This window comes from Myxine glutinosa, chromosome 7 (genome assembly GCF_964187855.1).
Source record: "Myxine glutinosa chromosome 7, kmMyxGlut1.1, whole genome shotgun sequence".
Lineage (NCBI taxonomy): Eukaryota > Metazoa > Chordata > Myxini > Myxiniformes > Myxinidae > Myxine > Myxine glutinosa.
The window spans coordinates 59,026,086-59,036,541 of NC_136267.1; the positions used below are offsets into that span (position 1 = coordinate 59,026,086).

The 10,456-nt window shown below is 41.9% G+C and overlaps 1 protein-coding gene across 1 annotated transcript in view; it reads right to left on the reverse strand.

Moving 5' to 3' along the window:
• The window catches only part of KCNH6 (potassium voltage-gated channel subfamily H member 6), a 262,729-nt gene extending 258,522 nt beyond the window's left edge, over positions 1-4,207 (reverse strand). The window contains exon 1 of the mRNA XM_078782688.1: positions 4,135-4,207. The gene's annotated coding sequence lies outside the window, so the exon portion shown is untranslated. The remainder of the gene's footprint in view (positions 1-4,134) is intronic.
• Positions 4,208-10,456: the final 6,249 nt, after the last annotated feature.

Below are 10,456 nucleotides of genomic sequence, written 5' to 3' on the forward strand. Positions count from 1 at the left end.
AGGTGTATCTGCAAGAATGGACTGGCAGGATAGTTTTGAAGGAAGCAGCACGGTGATACAGTGCATGCAAGGACATGACATGTCGAAGCTTATATTGCGGGCACTGAAATACACTCGTCAGCTACAACGTTGCAGTGGAAGGAGTAAAAGTAAGAACCCGATTACAGACGGCCTCATTCTATATCTCTGGCGACCGATCCAGGCAGTGAAGCTGCACTTGCTCATTTCTCTCTTACAAAATCGCAACTGCAATGTTCTCTCTGTCAACTCCTATCTCGGCTCTCCCACAACTTCCTCTCACAAGCCTCACACAAAGCCAAAATTCAATAAACACTAACTTTGACAATGATCTATCCCAAGCCACCTTTGTACATTGTCTATTATGCCTGCCCCGTCACCATTCATGCCTTGATGTCACAAGTATTCCCCATCTCCAGTAACTTTCAAAGTCTCAGGATAATTGTGTCGTACAGTACCCCCATCCCTCTGCTAAGATGTGTCTCTTTATCTGCTGATCTGGAAATTATTAAACCCTGGTCTGATAAATGGAACCTGTCCATCAATCTCGGAAAATGTCACAATCTCACCCTATCACTCCAGAATGATCATCAACCGAATCAACTTATCTATTTAATTGTCATCCACTGGAAGAGGTTCAGCCTGTTGAACTTGTAGACCTCCTCATCAGCCATGACCTTTTCTGGGCTGACCCCATGGCAAAGCTAACCATTAAAGGAAGCTACACACTGGGCAATGGACATCCTTAGTAAATCCAAATCTTTCCTTGGAAGATCAGAGCTACTCACAACCTACAAAGCCTTTATCTGGAGCTCGATGGAGTGCTGCTCTCCACTGTGGGCTGGCACCCTAGCAGCACATCTGTCTATCCTGGATTCTGTGGAATTTAAAAATCCGCAACATTATTGGAATCTTCCATGATGAGGCCGAACCACAGGGCCTGTTGCTCTCCCAGTGCAGGCAGATTGGTGGTCTCTCTGTTTTCTGCAGTTTATTCTCCAACATTTCTCCCTTTGCTCTCTCTCAGTTCTCCGACCCTCCCCAGCTACTCGAGCATGCATGCGTTCTTTCAGTAACCCCCTCCTGGTTAAACTTCCAGAATCCAGGTTGACTACATACCTCAACACTTTTATTTCACGCTTCTCCCATCAATAAAACCACCTTCCAGCGGCTGTTCTGTCTCACTCTTCCCTCCAGAACTTCAATTAAGCAGTGCACTGTCATCTCTTGTCACCCCAAATTCTGACCCCTTACCTTGTCAATTTTCCTCCTGTAGATTAACTGCATTATCTTTCTGATCCCAACCATCTTACATGCAAGTTTGTTTCCACCCCTGCTCCTTCTCTTACCTCCCTGTTCCTTCATTCCCTTGACGTTTGGCCCACGGTCAGTTCCATTTTGCCCTTCCATGAGCTTCATTCCTGTAAACCCCCTCAATCCCCCCCCCCCCCCCCCCCCACCAAAAAAGTGGCGTTGTCCATGAAGTCATCATTGACCCAGTCAATGGACCTTATATCCCGGTCCTTCTAAGCCTAAGGTCTCAGATGCTTACTATCATGGTCTTCACGCAAGATTTTCAGATGTACTTCATCCTTACAGTTTGCTCCAGGAATGTATCGTTTATTTTGTTGTTGTTGTTTGCGTTGGTTCAGGTTCCCCCATGCTTTCCGACTGGGTTCAATATAACCTTACACTCACTTAGCTTTTTTTGAATGAGGCTCACTTGGCTGCGCCTGGATGGATTTGAGGGTAGAGGATTAGCGGCTGAAACCCGAATCCTGTCCAGGTTTCTCCTATTGACTCCATCTTTGCTCTTTGTTTGTTCAGGTTCCTTCTGATGACTCCAATGCAGTATTTGGTCTTTCATTTGATTTTCCAAAAAATATGCATTAACCTAACAGATTTTTCACGTCATATACCTACATAAGTCCACAATAACAACAATGTCTCAAAAAATTATTCTGCAAAGCACAGCAAACCATTAATAAAAGGTAATTGAATAAACAACACTTTTCAAATCATTAAATTCTTAATGTGCTAATAATAAAAAACATACTCGCTTATCACAGTTCCACAATCAAATAAGATTCAAATTAACCCAATTATATTCAAATTAGCCCAATTAAAATGAGAAGCAAAGTTTCCGACAATAATTCTCCAACACTTGTAAGTTGTGGTAAACATCGGGTGCATCAGTGACGCTAGTGAAAAGTGTCTTTGTCAGCCTGTTCTCCGTCAGCACCACGGGAGAGCAAAACTGCTGTGTTTTCAATAGTGCCACGCATGACGGATTGACGATTTCTAACAGCCCTGTTTTTTTCGTGGCCTTGCCACACACACATGATACTTCATCGCAAATTGCTCGCGCTGTGAAGCTTCTGCACCTTTTGTCACACCAGCAAATGGCTGCCTTTACATTTGACAGTTGACGAGAATAAGGTTCCTCACTTCCGCTGAATATTTGCTGAGTCAATTCCACGATAGCCTGTGAAGGTGCATTTATTTATTTATATTTTTATAGAGCATGTCTATCGTCTGGATCCTGATGGAGTTTTCGAGTTTATTTGGTGAATTTTTCTTTTTTCAGACACAGGGTTACGTGAGACCACTTGAAAGCATCACGAATGAAAAGAAAAATCATAGGCACACTCCCACCCGCAACCTCTCCAGACAGACACACTCCCACCCGCAACCTCCGCTCTGCTGGTACCAACCTCCTGACCCCCTCCCCCCCATCCGGACCAAATTCAGATCCTGGGGGGACAGGGCCTTCTCCATCGCTGCTCCCACCCTCTGGAACTCACTACCTCACACCATCAGAGACTCCTCCTCACTCACCACATTCAAAACATCACTCAAGACCCACCTGTTCAGCACTGCATTCAACATTCAACCCACAGCATTTAACCCCTGACTATCACTTCTCCTTCTCCCTCCTTTTGCTTTAAATATTTCCCTATTGATTCTTGTCTTTTTGCAATTGTTGTTTTCATGTTTTGTTATGCATTATGTTTTGCACTCTGTCAAAGCGCCTTTGGGCTTCATGAAAAGCGCTATACAAAATAAATGAATTATTATTATTATATAAATATTTCATTGTTTTTGAGTATGACCATGTCAAAGATGCATTTCATTTAAAATCAAGGGAAATGAAAACTACTGCAGGTGAAAGGCAGTGCAAGTTCCTTTGAGAACTCCAGCAAAAGGCTTAAGCTTAGTCCTTGTTCTTCAACCTGTTTGATGTGATCAGGCAATACTCTGAATGGCTGGGTTTTAATTGGTGCATGGAAAACAAATAATTTTGCTTGATGTTTTTTTTCAGATTGGAAGTGCTCCAGAATGGAAATAATTGGAAATATTTGGAAAATATTCAAATAACCTAACAAATAATTCAAACTCAAAATATTCAATTGGAAATAACCCCCTTTTGGTAAAAAAAAAAAAAAAGTATTAAATTATTACTGAATGCAAAAGAAAGAAAAGACAAAGGGAATAAAACAAAATAAAATGGAAAAGGCTACCTAAAGATAAATCTATACAAACCTTTTGAGCTCAACAGCCTCATTGTTTTTTTTTTTCTCAATAGAATACAAAAACACAACTCCAAAAAACTTTTTTGACATCTACAATCTCATTCAGCTGCTTAAACCAAATGCTGAACACAAGATGACACCAAGCCATTAAACGAGATATCTCGCCAACGCTAATAAAGCATAGCCCTGGCAAACAGAAGGAAGTAAACTATCATAGGAAGCCTGTGATGCCAATTACAGGAAATGGTGCATGAGAAGGTAATTTCAGTTGAAAATGGCACAATGGTTGATCATAAAACCCTGCAATGGACTGCGGAAGCTGGCCCTATAGAGACGGAAAGTGGTTGTATGACTGTCTTTAGAAATATAAAATTATATTTTACATTTTCATGCTATTCTCTTCCTAAGAAAATGTGCCTTGCAAAACAAACATCTCAAAATTGTGTTGCAATTAAAATTAACTTTGCGTTAGAAATACACACAGCTATTGAGAAGTACCATAACAAGCCTTATTCAAGGTACAATCTCAGTGACACGTGTCGTGGATCATTTGCAAAGAAAAGGCAGAAATGCATTTTTATACCTGAACTGACATGTGGATGAGGAACCAAGTGATCCCAGGCATGTCCGGTACCTGAGCTGGTCTGTCGCGTGCGGAAAGCCTTGTACGAGACTTCAGCCCAAGTCTTTGACTCACAAGCTTCACCAGATGAAGCCCGGCGGTGGCTCCCACAGCTCTCCTGGGATCTATAGCAGATGTGCAAGTGAAAGAGAGAAAATAACGACTAAAGTCACATTGCAAAGCCAATGAGGATCATAAGAGGTGTTTTACAGAGGTGTTTATGTTTTTTGTTTTTTTTAGAGTTTCTTTGCAAAACATTATTTTTGCTGTAGCTGATTTATAAAGGTAAGCATTATTTTTTGATACTCTGAAGTTCCTGAAAATGTTCACGCATTTTGTTGAAATACAAGGTATTCAAATTTATTTCATAAAAGGGTCACAAAGTGTTTGCTTAATTGCATTTCAACTCACGTAGTATCAACTGGAGATAAATGCATCATTCAATATTGCAATCATTATTCCTGGAATTTTACCAAAGCACAAAATATACAATAGTGTAAAATTATTATTACACAACCTCCTTGATTAAGTTCTTGAAGCACTTTGTATTCCCCTACATTTAATTATATCCAATATCTCTGAATTATTGATAAAACAAATTTTAAATACCAGTTCTAATGGTATACCCGGCTGGTTAAGTCTCTTGACGATTATTACTCCCGCTAGGGAGTAATGCATTCGATCGTGTGTGTGTGTGTGTGTGTGTGTGTGTGTGTGTGTGTGTGTGTGTGTGTGTGTGTGTGTGTGTGTGTGTTCGTCTGTGAACAAGATATCTGGAAAAGTTCTGAACGGATTTGGATGAAAGTTGGTGGGATGTAGTGTAGTGTAGTGTAGCACTTAGTGTAGCACTTAGTGTACACTTAGTGTAGCAGCATAGCAAACCTGTTGTGCATTTTGTGATACAAGCACCAAATTTGGCACAAATGTACATTAATATGTTGCGAACATTTTCAGATATTGGGCCACTTGAAATTCCGTAATTTTTTTTTTCAATTTTTTTCAAATTTCGTAATTTCAAATTTTTCGGGTGACACCGTCACAATTTCGGTCTTCGAGGCCGGCCGATATAGTGGGGCGGCTTAGCCCAAATATTCAAAAAAATTGTGCATTTTGTGATACAAGCACCAAATTTGGCACAAATGTACATTAATATGTTGCGAACATTGTGTGGTCAGCAATGAAGACGAGAGTCTGAATTACATGTATGCAAAAGACCTTGTGAACCAGTGAAGCAAATACACGGGTAAGCATGAATTAAATCTAGGGCATGATATAATTTCCATGATGTTTACCTCTACACTCAATGGTGGAAGGAGGTAATGTTTTGATCCCAGCTTGTCTGTATGTCTGTTTGTCTGTTAGTCCACAAAATTCCAGACAAAGCTTGTAGTAGTGGTAGTTGTAGTGGTAGTGGTGATAACAGAAATTGTTATATAGAACTGAACTTATATTATTATTATATGCAGAAAATAACTTCATTTCTATATGCCCTGCAGTGGACAGGTTAATTGGTTTATGCACTGAAGGGGTCACCCTGGTGTGCACTGCTGTGTTCTGCCTCACTGAGTTGTTCAGGTATGATGTACTCAGCACAAGCTTCCGGTCGGCCCGGAGGTGGGGGTGCGGGGCTTGTCACGGAACGTCAAAACAAACGGCCTGCCGGGGCCGCCCAAAAGTCGGGCGTGAGGGGCACGTCCACTAATGGAACGCCTCTCGCTTCCCAGATCGAGGGCCACGTGGTCAGGAGAACCTCGTCCCTTCCGGTCACACTTTGCCTATCGGCCGGCCTCGAAGACCGAAATTGTGACGGTGTCACCCGAAAAATTTGAAATTACGAAATTTGAAAAAATTTGAAAAAAAAAATTACGGAATTTCAAGTGGCCCAATATCTGAAAATGTTCGCAATATATTAATGTACATATGTGCCAAATTTGGTGCTTGTTTCACAAAATGCACAATTCTTTTGAATATTTGGGCTAAGCCGCCCCACTAACTTGAGATAAGGAAGAATTGATTAGTTTTTGGTGAAGCTCAGGATATTATTCCGGATCCAGGAATTTTTTGAAGGATTGTTTACCATTGGAAGACAGGGCTCATTTTTTTTTTAACATTATCTTCTATATATTCTATATTTAACATTGTGATATGAAAATAGTTTTCATATTTGTTGTAAATGTAGTTTAAACTCGTGGTTATGCGTTAGAGCGGTGTATTTTATTAGCAGCATCGTCTTCAAGGTTCTTTTTTTTTTCTAATAAAAACATATTCTGTGATTTTAAAACCACCAAAGTGTGCATTCGGTTTCCCCGTTTCATAAAATGTATCGTTTGATACGTATAATGCTTTAAAACTGTTTTTTTGGTTGTTGTTTTTTTTTTTACCTCAGAAGAGATATCAACATTTACCTCAGCGAATGTCAATCGCGGTGTCAGTATTTGATGAACTTATAAAGACTTAGGTGAGTTATAAGTGTGACAAGCATGTGCACGGGATTCTTCCCAGAAGAATGAGTGGTCGCATTAGCTTGTACGACCTAAAATGAGCGAGTTTTGTTTTGACGTTTGGGCCAGTTTTACATGTTGTATCCCTAAGGAATGAAACGAACGTTTTTCCTGGCTTACAATTTTATTTGAAGTCACACGTGCCTCAAAATACACTCACTTCTATGGAATTGAACGCTGAATCCGAAAATGTAAGTGAAATTGACTTCTTTTTTTTTTAACATTATCTTCTATAAATATTCTAAATATATATCTGTGCAGTGTCTGTCTTGTGTTGTCTTGTCTTGTGTTGTCACTGAACTACTCCCTCAAACTTTTGTGAAATCGTACTATTCCAACTTGACCCACGGCGGGAGTATGTGCTCTACTGAGTGGCGTTCTAGTTCTGCTATGTAACATTTATTTTGCTGTCCCAGTTTTTTAATATAATTTGCTAGGTTGTAACTTATTCAGATATTTCTGCCCCGAACCATAAGCTTGCAGTAGGAAAGTCAATGAAAAAGATCAGAAATATGCATATTGATTATATTACTGACAGTTTACTTGAAACAGAATATAAAAGCATTAAGCATTCTACCAGAATCTGTAATCATGGGTTGTTTAAAAAAGAAATCTAACAAAGTGATTTAAAGGGTCGTGGTGGAGCTTGTACACAAATTGTTGCATGCAGGACATGGATATGAGGACTGAGGAGCCATCAATGTACTGTCAGACTCTGACATTTGTGGGGAATACGTTGTGGAAAATGCCACGAATGTCGACTCTGCGAATGTGGGGGCAGTGTTTCAATGGGAAAAGGGTGGATAGGTTCCCGGCGGTTCGCGATTCATAGGGGAAAATAAAAAAATCCCGTGAAAAACCAATGAAAAGTCGAATCACGTGGTTCAGCACGTACACCAGCTTCATGCGTGATGTGTGGATGATGCTTTTAGAACTGCAATGTGCACGGCTGGTGGGAAATGGTTTATGCATGGCTGGAAATGGTTTATGCATGGCTGGAAATGGTTTATGCATGGCTGGAAATGGTTTATGCATAATGCGTGGAAGAGGCTTTGAGAAGCATCATGTACGCAGTGGGTGGGAGATGTTTTTTTTTTTGTGTCCGCAAAAAATCATGAATACGCGAAGCACACGCCCGCGAATGTAGAAGCAGGTCGCATATTATCAACCATGAATACGCAGGGATCCGCGAATGTTGGGACCGCAAATTTCGAGGTCCGACAGTACTTTACTTGAATAACAAGGACATCAATAGAAAATGAATAAATTTATCATAGTATATGGGATTTTAATGTGGGATTCCTGAACCATGGGCTTTGTGGCCAGATTAATTCACCAAACAGGCCAATCAAATATAATGTTGTAAATTAATGAGATAAGGGAACCATTTTAGATTTTGAAAATTGAAAGTGTCAATCTATGTATGGATTATTGACCAAGCAAAGCAAGAATGTGCACTTGTTTATGGCAAAAAATCCCATAATGGTAAAGGGGTGCTGGATGTCATGACTCAACAAAAAGATCCCCATTGGATAGGACCTATGAAAGACAATTGAAATGCAAACATGCAAACATACAGGGGAAATATGATTCAATGTACCACAAAGATAGACCATACCTAGATTTTGTAAAGCTGGATTCTGAGCCATGTTCTGATGCTCGCTCTTCCTGAGCTTTTGGTGAAGTAAACAAGATTGGTGAGTGTTCGGTACAATCCAAACTTCGTTCAGTGTTTTCCTCCAGTGTGTGGTAAGCAGTTGGTTCATGACCAGACCAGAGGTTGGCAGGTGGGGCCAGAGAAATCCCAGGTGTTGTGGGTGGCGAAGAAGATGCACGTCCCACTAGTTCTAAGACAGCTGGCCGCTCATCTCGGGTAAGGGAAGTGCGGCTCGAAAATCCCCGCAGAGATGAAAAGCCAAGGCGGAGTGTCCTCACTGGATCTGTAGAGACAAAAAAGCCTGAATGAGAGCAAAGTATTACAACTGAAAGATGTTGAACATTGTAATCAAAAGTTTAAAATGTTACAGCACTTTAATGGAAGTTGAGAATACACAGGAATGTCTGGATAACAATGCCTTATGAGAGATAAGAGTTATAGCGTCATAGTATTGCTGAGAAATGCCCAGGTATGCTAGCTGTAAGAGTATGGAGGAAGTTAGCCAGCCATGAGTGCAGGGAATAACTTCTTTTTTTTTTTTTTGTATACAGGATCGAGGCTCGTGAAAGAGCTAACATTTATCACACAGAAAATCAAACAGACACACAAAACATAAAATAAGGGTAGCGGTAGACAAGATGGGGAGAGAAGGGGAAGCACAAACACAACATTTGAGAGCAGGGACATCGGGAGATCTGTGAGAGGGAGAGGGCTTGGGGAGGGGAGGAGGCGTGGGAAGGGGGGGGGGGGTGGGTGGGAGAAGTATAAAACACAAGGACACAGCAAGGACTTCCGGGAAAGAAGTTGGTATTTCAAAAGAGTGGATCTGGGGTGAAATTAGCGGGGGTAGAAAAGATCAAGGTTTTGGATGGCGGAAGACAAGAGATGGTGGTGAACAGCTGTTTTAAAGACCTGGAGGGAGGAGTGGGATTGAAGAGAGTGATGGGGTTTGTTCCAGAGGCAGGATAAAAGAGGAATGAAGGAGTGAAGGTGAGCAGAGAGTCTTGATTTTGGCAGTTTAACCATAAGAGGGTTGCAGGCAGATCTTGTGCGACCTGTTGGAATATTTGGGGGACAGAGCCCAGAGAGAGCTGGGAGAGCAAGGCCGGAGAGGAGTCGGTAGAAGACAGAAAGACCACCATCCTTCCAGCGGTGGGTGAGTAAGTGGAAGGCCCTCGGAGTTAGCTTCATCGCGGGAGATTGCAATGATTCTGAAGCTTTGGTTTCAACAGCGTGAAGCCGAGGTAGGTGTGTGGCAGGAGCACCGGCCCAGAGGGGAGATCAGTATTCCATTGAGCTGTGGATGAAAGCCTTGTATGTGGTGAGGAGCTCAGATGTGCCAAAGGAAGGACTTCACACGACGGAGGATGCCCAGTCGGCGACTGGCTTTGGAGCCCAGATTGGAAATGTGGTTTTCCCAGGAAAGATCATGGCAGATAGGGAGACCCAAAAGCTTGAGTGACAGAACACCTTGGAGAGGATTGTTCAGAAAGTAGATGGGAGGGTTGTCCAGTTGGTCTTTTCGGAGAGACATAGTAAGAGTGTGGGATTTGTCAGGATTGAAAGACATGTTCCACTTGTTTGACCAGTCTGTGATTTGTGAGAGTGAGGAGGCTGCAGACTGCCGATCTGAGGGATGAGGAATGGAGCGGCAGAGAGTGGAGTCATCGAGGTAGAGAGGATTTTCAAGAGAGTCAGAGAGATCATTGATGAAAACCAGAAAAAGCACAGGGCCCAGAACACTGCCTTGGGGAACTCCAGCCTGAACAGGAAGGGGAGATGAGAGAACCCCATTCAGGGCCACACGTTGACTACGACTAGAGAGGAAGTCCGCAAGCCATGCATGGAGATTTCGCTGGATGCCATAGGAGGAGAGTTTGGTGAGCTGAGCGGGGTGCCAGACCGTATCGAAGGCACGTGATATGTCAAGGGAGAGAGCTCTAATTTCCTGTTTGGCATTGAGGACCTCCATCCATTGTTGAGACAGCAGAAGCAGCATGTCCAGAGTAGAGTGACCTGGTCTGAAACCAAATTGTTGGTCAGAGATCAAGCCATTGGAGAAGAGGAAAGATTTGATATCTGAAGCAATGATGGATTCCATGACTTTGCTGATAATTGGGAGAAG